We start from the raw sequence: 10,206 nt of genomic DNA, 5'->3' as shown, positions 1-10,206 counted from the left end.
AGTATCAATCCTATCTATATCCCTTTTCCTAGTAGTGAAAGACGTTTTTTGAAACGTCGCATAACATATGATATGTTCCATGGACTGAAATTGGGATTTCAGGCTAGTGCCCACGTCAAGAGGTATGAGACCTCTGACGAATTTCTTAGCCTACAAACTAAGGGAGAAAAGCTCAATCGTTGAGCATGTGCTCAGATTGTCTGAGTACTACAATTTGAATCGAGTGGGAGTTGATCTTCCAGATGAGATAGTGATGGTTCTCCAAAGTCACTGCCACCAAGCTACTAGAGCTTCCTGATGAACTATGACATATCAGGGATAGATATGATGATCCTTGAGCTATTCGCGATGTTTGACACCGCGAAAGTAAAAATCAAGTAGGAGCATTAATTGTTGATGGTTAGTAAAACCACTAGTTTCAAGAAGGGCAAGGGCAAGAAAGGATACTTCATGAAACGGCAAATTAGTTGCTGCTCTAGTGAAGAAACCCAAGGTAGAACCCAAACCCGAGACTAAGTGCTTCTGTAATGAGGGGAACGGTCACTGAAGCAGAACTACTCTAGATACTTGGTAGATGAGAAGGCTGGCAAGGTCGACAGAAGTATATTGGATATACATTATATTAATGTGTACTTTACTAGTACTCCTAGTAGCACCAGGGTGTTAGATTCCGGTTCGGTTTCTAAGTGTTAGTAACTCGAAATAAAAGCTGCGGAATAAACGGAGACTAGCTAAAGGTGAGATGACGATAAGTGTTGGAAGTGTTTCCAAGGTTGATGTGATCAAGCATCGCATGCTCCCTCTACCATCGAGATTGGTGTTAAACCTAAATAATTATTATTTGGTGTTTGCGTTGAGCATAGACATGATTGGATTATGTTAATCGTAATAAGGTTATTCGTTTAAGGAGAATAATGGTTACTTTTTTTATTTGAATAATACCTTCAATGGTCTTGCACCTAAAATGAATGGTTTATTGAATATCGATCATAGTGATACACATGTTCATGCCAAAAGATATAAGATAGTAATGATAGTACCACATACTTGTGGCACTGCCATTTGAGTCATATTGATATAAAGCGCATGAAGAAGCTCCATGTTGATGGATCTTTGGACTCACTCGTTTTTGAAAAGATTGAGACATGCGAATCATGTCTATTGGTATATATGCATGAAGAAACTCCATACAGATGGATCGTTTGGACTCACTTGATTTTGAATGACTTGAGACATGCAAATCATACCACATGGGCAAGATGACTGAAAGGCCTTGTTTTCAGTGAGATGGAACAAGAAAGCAACTTGTTGGAAGTAATACATTTTGATGTGTGCAGTCCAATGAGTGCTGAGGCACGCAGTGGATATCCTTATACTTCACATATGATTTGAGTAGATGTTGAGTATATTTTCTTGATGAAACACAAGTCTGAATTATTGAAAGGTTCAAGTAATTTCAGAGTGAAGTTGAAGATCATCGTGACAAGAGGATAAAATGTCTATGATATGATCATAGAGATGAATATCCAAGTTACGAGTTTGGCACACAATTAAGACATTGTGGAAATTGTTTCACAACTAACACCGCCTAGAACACCATAGTGTGATGGTGTGTCCGAACATCATAACTGCACCCTATTGGATATGGTGCATACCATGATGTCTCTTATCGAACTACCACTATCGTTTATGGGTTAGGCACAACCGCATTCACTTCAAACAAGGCACCACGTAATTCCGTTGAGATGACAGCGTATGAACTATGGTTTAGAGAAACTTAAGCTGTTATTTCTTAAAAGTTTGGGGCTGCGACGCTTATGTGGAAAAGTTTTAGCCTGATAAGCTCAAACCCAAAGCAGATAAATGCATCTTCATAGGACACCCAAAACAGTTGGGTATACCTCCTATTTCAGATCCAGAAGCAAAAGTGATTGTTTCTATAAATGGGTCCTTTCCCGAGGAAAAGTTTCTCTTGAAAGAATTGAGTGGGAGGATGGTGGAGACTTGATGAGGTTATTGAACCATCACTTCAACCAGTGTGTAGCAGGGAACAGGAAGTTGTTCCTGTGGCGCCTACACCAATTGAAGTGGAAGTTGATGATATTGATCATGAAACTTTGGATCAAGTCACTATCAAAACTCGTAGGTTGACAAGGATACGTACTACTTCAGAGTGGTACGTAACCCTGTCTTGGAGGGCATGTTGCTAGACAAAAATGAACCTACGAGCTATGGAGAAGCGATGGTGGGCCCGGATTCCGATGAATGGCTCGAGGCCATAAAATCCGAGAGAGGATCCATGTATGAAAACAAAGTGTAGACTTTGGAAGAACTACTTGATGGTCGTAAGGCTGTTGGGTACAGATATTTTAAAAGGAAGACGGACAATGATGGTAAGTGTCACCATTAAGAAAGCTTGACTTGTCATTAAGATGTTTTCCGACAAGTTCAAGGAGTTGACTACGATGAGACTTTCTCACTCGTAGCGATGCTAAGAGTCTGTTGGAATTATGTTAGCAGTTACTGCATTATTTATGAAATCTTGCAGATAGGATGTCAAAACATTGTTTCCTCGATGATTTTCTTGAGGAAAGGTTGTATGTGATACAACGGAAGGTTTTGACAATCCTGAAAGATTCTAACAAGTATGCAAAGCTCCAGCAATCCTTCTAAGGACTGGAGTAAGCATCTCGGAGTTGGAATATACGCTTTGATGAGATGATCAAAGATGTTGGGTTTATACAAAGTTTATGAGAAACTTGTATTTCCAAAGAAGTGAGTGGGAGCACTATAGAATTCCTGATGAGTATATGTTGTTGACATATTGTTGATTGGAAATGATGTAGAATTTCTAGAAAGCATATAGGGTTATTTGAAAAGTGGTTTTCAATGGAAAACATGGATTAAGCTACTTGAACATTGAGCATCAAGATCTACAAGGATAGATCAAAAACGCTTAATAGTACTTTCAAATGAACACATACCGTGACAAGATTTTGAAGGAGTTCAAAACAAACGGCAAAGAAGGAGTTCTTGTTTGTGTTATAAGGTGTGAGTATTGAGTAAGACTCAAGACCTGACCACAGCAGAAGAGAGAGAAAGGACGAAGGTCGTCCCCTATGCTTTAGACGTAGGCTCTATAGTATGCTATGCTATGTACCGCACCTGAAGTGTGCCTTCCCATGAGTCAGTCAAGGGGTACAAGTGTGATCCAGGAATGGATCACAGGACAGCCGTCAAGGTTATCCTTAGTAACTAGTGGACTAAGGAATTTTCTCGATTATGGAGGTGGTAAAAGAGTTCGTCGTAAAGGGTTACACCGATGCAAACTTTGACACTAATCCGGATGACTCTGAGTAGTGAACCGGATTCATATAGTAGAGCAGTTATTTGGAACAGCTCCAAGTAGCGCATGGTAGCTGCATATAGAAGATGACATAGAGATTTGTAAAGCACACACAGATCTGAAAGGTTCAGACTCGTTGATTAATAACCTCTCTCACAAGTGAGATATGATCAAACCCCATGGGTGTTGAATTCATTGCAATCACATAGCAATGTGAACTAGATTATTGACTCTAGTGCAAGTGGGAGACTGTTGGAAATATGCCCTAGAGGCAATAATAACATGGTTATTATTATATTTCCTTGTTCATGACAATTGTCTATTGTTCATGCTATAATTGTATTAACTGGAAACCGTAATACTTGTGTGAATACATAGACCACAACATGTCCCTACTGAGCCTCTAGTTGACTAGCTCGTTGATCAATAGATGGTTAAGGTTTCCTAACCATGGACATTGGATGTCATTGATAACGGGATCACATCATTAGGAGAATGATGTGATGGATAAGACCCAATCCTAAGCATAGCACAATATCGTGTAGTTCTTTTGCTAAGAGCTTTTCTAAATGTCAAGTATCATTTCCTTAGACCATGAGATTGTGCAACTCCCGGATACCGTAGGAATGCTTTGGGTGCACCAAACATCACAACGTAACTGGGTGGCTATAAAGGTGCACTATAGGTATCGCCGAAAGTGTCTGTTGGGTTGGCACGAATCGAGATTGGGATTTGTCACTCCGTATGACGGAGAGGTATCTCTGGGCCCACTCAGTAATGCATCATCATAATGAGCTCAATGTGACTAAGTAGTTAGTCACAGGATCATGCATTACGGAACGAGTAAAGTGACTTGCCGGTAACGAGATTGAACGAGGTATTGGGATACCGATGATCGAATCTCGGGCAAGTAACATACCGATAGACAAAGGGAATTGTATACGGGATTGATTGAGTCCCCGACATTGTGGTTCATCCGATGAGATCATCGTGGAACATGTGGGAGTCAACATGGGTATCCAGATCACGCTGTTGGTTATTGGCCGGAGAACGTCTCGGTCATGTCTGCATGGTTCCCGAACCCGTAGGGTCTACACACTTAAGGTTCGGTGACGCTAGAGTTGTTATGGGAAATAGTATGTGGTTACCGAAGGTAGTTCGGAGTCCCGGATGTGATCCCGGACATTGTGAGGAGTTACGGAATGGTCCGGTGGTGAAGATCGATATATTGGACGAAGGGTATTGGAGTCCGGAAGTGTTCCAGGGGTACCAGGCTATGGCCAGCATGACCGAAAGGTGTATTGGGAGCCCTGACAAGTGTTGGAGGGCCTCATGGGCCAAAGGGGATGGGGCAAAGCAGCTCACTAAGGGGTGGTGCGCCCCTCCCAACCCCTCTCACCTAACCAGGAGAGGTGGGGGCGCCTCCCCTAGGGCAGCCGCCCCTCCCGGCTTGGGGGGGAAGTTTCCTAGGGGTGGAGGCGCCCAAACCCATCTAGGGTTTCCCCTGTGGCCGCCACCCCTCCCCTAGGGAACCCTAGGGCGCCTCCTCCACCTCCCTTACCCCTATATATAGTGAGGGAGAGATAGGGCAGCCGCACACCCTTCCCCTAGCACAACCCCTCCCTCCTCCAACACTTCCTCCTCCTCCATAGTGCTTAGTGAAGCTCTACCGGAGAACCACGAGCTCCATCACCACCACGCCGTCGTGCTGTCGGAGTTCTCCCTCAGCTTCTCCTCTCCCATTGCTGGATCAAGAAGGAGGAGATGTCCCTGGGCTGTACATGTGTTGAACGCGGAGGCTCCGTCCGTTCGGCGCTAGATCGGATCTTCCGCGATTTGAATCGCCGCGAGTACGACTCCATCAACCGCGTTCTTGTAACGCTTCCGCTTAGCGATCTTCAAGGGTATGAAGATGCACTCCCTCTCTCTCTTGTTGCTAGAATCTCCATAGATTGATCTTGGTGATGCGTAGAAAATTTTGAATTTCTGCTACGTTCCCCAACACATCAAGGAGTGGGAAGAGTGTCTACCAATCGCCGAGTACGCCTACAACCATGCAAGACATTTGACTACCGGCAAGTCCCCCTTCGAGGTCGTCTACGGCTTCAACCCGTTGTCCCCATTGGACATTCTACCTCTTCCTCTACAAGAGCGCACCAACCCCCACGCGAGGGCACGAGCAAGCTACCTCAAGAAGATGCATGAAGATACAAGGCACACCATCGAGCGCCAAGTACAACGACTCGCGACCAAGCTCAACATCAACAAGCAACCCATGATATTCAACATTGGAGATCTCGTGTGGCTACACCTTAGCAAGGACCGCTTCCCCAAGGTATGCAAGTCAAAACTCCTACCTCGAGCCGATGGACCCTTCAAGGTGCTAGCACGCTACAACAACAACGCTTACAAGATCGACCTCCCACGCAACAAGTACAACATGATCGACATCTTCAATGTGAAGGACCTCTCGCCATACCATGGTGATGACACTTTCGATCCGAGGTCGGATCTTTCTCAAGGGGGGGGGGGGAGATGATGCGGAGCATCCCTCGATCATCCCCATGGACGTACCTACATCTCCCTCGACTACATGTGGACCCATGACAAGAGCTCGAGCAAAGGCTATCGGAGATAAGGTGAACTCGCTCCTCTCCGAACTCCCTCTCTCTACTTATGAGACATGGCTACTACCTCATGCGGAGACTCTATGTGTGATCAGGTGCTTGGAGGAGAGCCATGGAACAGCTACACCCAAAGGCCAAGACGACGAGGACACTAAGTGGGAAGGACAAGAAGAAGAGCTGCCGCGGAAGCTACAGGCTCCGGACGACCGGCCCAGCCCGGACGTCCGACCCCTGGAGGTCGCTACAGCACAAGGAAGACAGGGCAGCAGAAGCTCCAGCGGCCGGACGTCCGACCAGGACCGGACGTCCGACGACTCCCAGGCTCCGGACGACCGAGCCCCTCCGGACGTCCGACACTTCCCCAACAGAACCAAATTAACGAAAATCCGAGGAAGACCGGATGACCGTGCCACCGACCACAGAAGCAAATTTATGGACGTCCGAAGATCTACGGACGACCGGGCCGTCCCGAGTCTCCGGACGTCCGACGCCCACCAGACGTCCGACCCCTGGCTGCGCCCAGTTGCGGGCTGAGGCCCATGTACCCCTTCACTTTACCCCTCATTTGCACTATGACTATAAATAGACCTCTTCTACCTCCTAGCTAGGGTTAGCATTGGTTTAGCTCATACTTTGAGATAGAGCCTTGCTCATCCACCCGGATCTACTCCTTCGTGAGGGACCGACACCTCTTCAGACAAGATCCACTTGGATTCAAGACCTCCATCCGGAGAAGACCATCGTCAAGACCTCCTCACGGAGAAGAACCGGTTACCCTTTGTATCGTCCCTTGTTGGATTTGGATCTTGTATCACTTTGTGTTCCGATGATCTAGCTCATGTGTGACCATATTCTCGTTGGTTGAGTGTTTCTCTCGTGTTTCACGTGATTTCCCTCGTTCCCCTCCTCGTGTTCTTCGTAGGGATCCTCTCCAAACGTGAAAGATCGGCCTCTAGGGTTCTACCCTACATCACGTATCAATGCCCCCCGTCCTCCGAATCCACCTTGATCGGTATCTTCCATGACACGGCTCCAGGGATATTGTTGATGATCCCATGCACATGGGCGAACAGGTCGTTCAGCTCCACATGCCGTGTCACATGAAGCCCTCACTTGCCGGCCAGCTTGTGTGCCACCTCCGCCGCGCCGAGACAGGCCATCCTGACGCGTCTGTCAACCAGAAACTCACGAACCTCATGCATCTTGTCTTTGAATGCGAGCACACTGCCGCGTCCTTGTCGACTGGCTGGTACAGGACGACGTGCGAACCACCAACACATATGACGATGGTGCGGATGGGGTTGTCAGGGTGCTGCGAGTGTCCCCGCGCACACGGACTCCCACGGCGAGCCACATGACACGCGGTTGCGGAGCACGACAAGGCCAGCGATGAGCGGCGCCCGGAGGCGGTGGTCACAAAGGAGGTACTCTATCTCGAGCCAGGGCCGGCCCAATCATATTTTGGGCCCCGGGGCGAAATCAAAAATACATATATTTTATGCTAAATTTTTATATTTGTTTAAACATATTATTTCATCGGACTACAACCTAAATGAGTATGATGTTTTGCACTTAGTTGGCATAATAAGTCACACAAAGACATTGCTAATTATTAACTATTGTATTATTTGTCCTACGGTTGTAACATATATCAACAAACAATTATGATAAATTTAAGTTATTTATCTTACCAAAAGTTTCTTTTGATTCATAGCATAAATTATAGTGTGTGTGTATATATATATATATGGTATTATATATATTATTTTGTTATTTTTAGTATGTTTATATACTACATTTAAGATTTTTCAAAGTCAGTTACATAAAAAATTATAAGAGCTCATAGTTTTTATTGTATTTGTGAAATAGGTACATATTAAAACGAAATATGCTCAAAATATCATACATACTATCAAAAAAGTAGTATATATATACTAGCTTAACATTTTAGGTAGTATATATACTACCTAAACTATACTCCGATATATACTCCTGGCGCGCCCTGGTGCTTAGTGGGCCACTCCTCCATCTTCTCATGGCCTCGAAAAGCTTCCAGGGTCTCTTATTGTCAGAAAAGAATATCTCCAAAAAAAATCATGGCATTTGGACTTCATTTGGTACTAATATTTTGCAAAGTCAAAAACAAGCAAAAAAACATCAACCGGCACTAGGCACTAAGTTAATAGTCCCAAAAAATATATAAAGTTGTTTGTAAATGTATATAAAACATTCAAGATTGATAATATGTATAATAGCATGGAACAGCAAAATTATAGATACGTTGAAGACTTATCACGGCGTCTGATTTGGACGTCACTGCTGCGCGGCGGTGGAGAGCATGGAGAGGATGCCGGCTCCGGCTTCACGAGGAGGAGCGCTCCCGGTGGCCAAGCCGGGCCATTGGTATGGACGACGGAGTGACAGAGCATCAGCTCCATCTACTCCTCGAACTCTGTGTCTGTGCCGGCGTAGACCTGGCCCGGCCCCGCTGTCATGGACTGCGGTGGCGGCCGGTCCTCCTCGTCGCCGGAGGAGATGACGATCTCCTCTCGAGTCGAGTCGCCGCCAGCCGACACGACCCCGGAGTCCGAGGGCAGCGTCTCCACGAGCCGCCAGATCCCGTCCCAAAACCGCCTGCCAGCGCGGACGCCCAAGACTTGCCCATCGCCGGAGATGTGTAGGGGGTGCAGCGAGGAGGAGGAGAAGGAGGAGGAAGGAGGAGGATGCGATGTGGACGGCGCCAGAGCGCGGCTTAAATAGTCGCGACTAGGCCATGCAAAGGGCTATGCAGCACATCGGCCGGAGTTGGTTCCTCAGGAACCTGTGTCCGCATTGAAGCATCGCATCGGTCAGCGCCGCCCTTCCTCCGTCCGGTCACATCGCCACATCAATGCTGGCCTCCGTGTGCTTTGGGCTAGCATGAATGCGGCGCGGTAGGCGGCGCGTGCATCGAAAGATAAGCGCGGGAGGGGCAGCTGGCGGGTTTTTGGTGGGCCAAGGCGGTCTAAAGCGGGTTTGGGAGCGGTCCGGACTCCCGCAAACCTCTCCCACTATTGTATTCGGTTTGCGGAAGAAATCGCGTCCGGAGTACTCCGTGGACCAAGAATGTGGCTTGCTTCGACTTTCTTTGTAGTCCAAGTTGCATGATGGTCATAGGAAATTAGGAAATCGTAAATTTATTCCTAGGACTATCATCATGTGCTAACCATGAGGTACTTGAGACAGTAGAAAAATGGTAATGGTTGCCACATATAGGAATTATATTTCATTTATTATCTGTCATTATTTCTGAATGAAGTAGATATTAATAGACTGGAAAGAAGGAACTTCCTATAATGCGAGTAGAAGGTGTCGATTAATTAGAAGGTGTCGACAACGACTTCAAACTTATCTATTAGCACTGATTCTCAAAAAAAATCTATTAGCACTGAGAGCGGAAAACCTAGGGCCATCCGTCAGAGGTTCCTAGCTGGTACTCGTGTGAAGGCTTCACATTCGTAAGAAGTTTCAGAATCAGAGCCAACTTTCGAAGTGCAAAGACTACAGTGATCATTGTTCCATAATCATCTCCCTCTGGATAACTGTGCGGATGTGTGCTGCTAGCTCGATCCTGATCGATTCAGGAGGTGGGATTAAATGGGACTAATTAGCCATCCCATTTAATTTTCTTTAGTGGGAGCCCATTGGAAAGAAAAAATAATAATCGGGCTAGCCCACCTATACCATTGGGAGCCCATCTTTGCCCTATTATCTAGACGTTGACCCTAGTAGGTCGTGCCCCAATGAGCAGAGAAGAGGACGGTGCCGCAGCTGCTCGGTAAACTGATTTGTTTTGTTTAGTGGGAATCTCACTTATTTTCACTTTATCTATGTTTGTTTTGGTGGGATGTTCATTTTTTCAACACCAAACTGTATTGAGACTAGGTGGATTATTGTGGGACTTTCATCTACAGTCCCATCTGCAGCCTGATGGTCGATTATATTTGAACCGTGCATCTAATTCATCAGGCATTGTGTAGGACCTGAAGATGGTGACACAAACAAAGTTGCGTCGACCACAAGCCTGCACGAGAAGCCCCGCTCTAAGCGTGAGGCTATAACGAGGAGTCCGTCTCTATATAAAAAGGAAAACGGAAAAAATAGGAGAGAAGAGGCCGGCTTGGTACCCTGTTTCGGTGTTCGTTTTCTCTCGTTTTCCTCCCCGGCCCCCCAATATCTCCCGTGCACCACATG

This window comes from Triticum dicoccoides, chromosome 6B, assembly GCF_002162155.2.
Source record: "Triticum dicoccoides isolate Atlit2015 ecotype Zavitan chromosome 6B, WEW_v2.0, whole genome shotgun sequence".
Lineage (NCBI taxonomy): Eukaryota > Viridiplantae > Streptophyta > Magnoliopsida > Poales > Poaceae > Triticum > Triticum dicoccoides.
Note: the sequence above shows the minus strand (reverse complement) of the source record.